This window comes from Mastomys coucha, unplaced genomic scaffold (assembly GCF_008632895.1).
Source record: "Mastomys coucha isolate ucsf_1 unplaced genomic scaffold, UCSF_Mcou_1 pScaffold15, whole genome shotgun sequence".
Classification (NCBI taxonomy): Eukaryota; Metazoa; Chordata; class Mammalia; order Rodentia; family Muridae; genus Mastomys; species Mastomys coucha.
Genome location: NW_022196897.1, coordinates 48,186,681 through 48,189,737, shown reverse-complemented (window position 1 = coordinate 48,189,737; position 3,057 = coordinate 48,186,681). Strand labels below are relative to the sequence as shown.

The 3,057-nt window shown below is 42.5% G+C and overlaps 1 non-coding gene across 1 annotated transcript; it reads right to left on the bottom strand.

Moving 5' to 3' along the window:
- Window positions 1–400: 400 nt before the first annotated feature.
- On the bottom strand, window positions 401–531 carry LOC116092772. Its single transcript, XR_004119482.1, has one exon. It is a non-coding gene; the product is annotated as a small nucleolar RNA SNORA17 (small nucleolar RNA).
- Between the last annotated feature and the right edge of the window lie 2,526 nt (window positions 532–3,057).

The following is a 3,057-nucleotide window of genomic DNA, read 5'->3' as shown; positions in this document are numbered from 1 at the left end:
CTGTTGCTGCAGGAGCATGGACCCAGATGTGGCCTCCAACAGCAATACAGGTCAGGACTCCACCATGGTCTTGATGGCAATAACTAGTTACTCACATCAGGCTGTTCCTCACTACCCTCCAGTGTCCAGTTCTTCATTGTGCCCACACCCTTCTGTTTCTTTTCCATTTCTGTACCACTTACTCCTCTTAGTGGCACCCAGGGACTCTGAGTGTCTGGGGGCATCTCAGGACAGGTCTCAGAAGTACTATGCCCCATCCATGCATTATGGAATCAGGCAGGGATTATCTGGGGCATGGTCTGCCCCACCCCAGGCCTGTGCAATGCCAAGCTGGTATTCCCTTCTGGCTAGGACCCTGTCTGGGTCCATGGTGGACATCTCTGACTCGCTTTCTTTAGGGAGTGTTAGGTTACAAATCATTCAGATGTTCACAGGTGAGAACATTGAGGATAGACATAGCTTCTCTCCTCTCTGCTACCTACTGACCATACATGACACAGTAGCCACACCAGCAATGCCTCTAGGGACAGGTTTAAGTCTTTCTTCTTATCCTCTCTCCCTTCATTCCCTCTCTTTTTTCACATGGAGTCATAGATTATTATTTACATACATCGTTTTCTCTAATGGTCAAACCAAGCTTTAGCCAGTGGGCCTTTCGAGTGCACCCATGCTGTGCACAGTACCGCCTCCTCATTTTCTAACAAGATTCTCTGGAATCAGCATAAGCCCCACTTCTGACTTCTTCTTTTAGACCTTGGTTAATCTTATTTAGAAGCTGAGCTCTACACTTTGCATTGTGCTTATGGCTTCTGAGACATTCTCAGTGGATAACTAAGGATCCCCTAATGGAGGTTCAGAGCACAATGGACAATGGCAATAGAAACTCTCATTATCAATGACCTTATGAAAAGGAAGGCTCAGGGAAGATAATCTGACTTAGCACTAAAGTACCCAAACTGGGTCTTGAACCAGGCCTGTAGCTTCCAAGTCTTCAACTAAGCTATTTACAGAAGAAATTTTCATGGTGCTTATGTTCACCAAGTACCTTTATATGTGTGAAAAAGTTCCATAATGGTGATTCCTTATTCTTCTGGTTAGATACTAGAATTTGTTATTTTAATACCCTAGGGAGGTGGACACATGGCCAAGTATTTGAATACACTAAGACTTCAATTTGAAAACTGGTATTAATAAGTAGTCACTATACAAATTTTATTTTGATTGTGGAAAAGGTACAGATCTTTGGTAGTGGGGACACTGGAGAAGGGTTCCTGGCATATACTGCCTGAAATCCAAAGTACAAACAATGTGATCTCCCAGTAGAGAAAACAAACAAACCAACAAAACAAAAAACAAGAAAACAAAAGCCAATAAATAACAAAAACCAAAACACCAACCATCCATCTAAACAAACAAACAAAAACAGTGTGGAATTTGCTAGAGCAATCCCTTCAGCATAGAATGGCCAGTTTCTGGTTGTCTATTCTCCAAGCCTGAATGCTATCCTCTCAGCTATGATATGTCTATGCTTACACTGGTTGTTTGACCACCTCTGCTGTGTACGGCTCTTTACTTTGGCTGCTGCTTTCCCTTGTGTGTCCTAGCAGACTGGTGGGCCCCATGTGGGAAGTATGTCACAAATTTAGCTAAGTTATAGCTTCTTATCCAGCTGCCCCCACCTTAAGTGAGTGGCTCTTGCAGTAAATTCTTTATGTGACTCTTCACCTTCTATAATCAGTATGATGAAAGAGAAGGAGATGGACAGATTTGCCACTGCAAGAGGGAAAAGGAGGCCAATGTCCCTGGGAAGCCAGTGTTATCCACAGCTGTGAAGAGCTGGCTTTGCGCCACAGTAAAGATGCTGTTGTGTGAACACCACTTAATGCTCACTGTTTCATCGTCTCCCCAACATGTTCTGGAGGTGATTTATGGTCTAGAAAGAACAAGTGACAGATTAAAAGAGAAACTGTTAATTTTGATTTTAATATAGAAACTGCAAGGTTAGACTCCTTGTTGAACAGAACAAGAACGGGTTGGTGGCGGAGGCGGGGGTCGATGCATCTAGCTTAGAAGATTCTCGAGAGGAAATCACTACTTTTAATAAGCAGCTAGCCCATAACTCTTCTCTTCTAGATTTAAAATTTGCCTGTTAAAGAAACAAAGGGTTGTGCTGTCCTGACCCTCGGCATATAGATTCTTGGACTTGCAATGGCTGTTAACACCACGCAATGTAAATCTCAGGTCACTTAGACTTATTGCTGCTGAATGTCTAGAGCAGCTCCTGGGAACCAGTACAATAAATACTTCCAGTGAATGCCACTGCTTATGAAGGATCACCTCGCTAGGTAAATAGTGAGATTCTGGGAAGCTCCTTGAAGGAGCATCTGATCTCATTTTGTATCAGAAGGTCTATCCTGGAGTGGAGGCTAACCTGAGACATGAGTGGGTATGAGCCAGTACAGTGCATGAAGAGGAAGGGACCAAAATTTCTGGAGCCTTCGTTGTGCATTTTGGATGTGAGTGAAGAGGCTAGAGGCCCAACCTAGGCTTCTGTGAATAGACAGAACATATGAGGCTCCCTTCATAGCAAATAGGACACAGAGAACATCTCTATTTTCCAGGTAAGCTTGAGATTGACCTTTGAACAACACGATAGAAGCAAAAGTCGGCAACTTGCTTTTGGTTTCTCTAGAACTTAACTATTAACAGTTTGTCTCTGATCAGGAGTCTTACCCAGAGCATAAATACTTGGTTGTATATATGTGCTATATTACTCATGGCTTTGTATAATGAAAATACAAAAAGAACTGAAATTCAACTTTTGAATGTCAGATGCAATTTACCAGACAGACAAGCTGCCTCAAATGAGACAAGTCAGGGTCACAGCATTTACTGCAGTAAGAGAAGGTGGCTACATAGTGGTTACAGTACTGAAGCATTAACCACTGTTAGCTTTTCAAGCAAGACTTAAAATGCCACCTTTACAGTTGTTTACACTTCTCTTTATTAAAAATGGGCTATCTCTCTCTCTCTCTCTCTCTCTCTATATATATATAT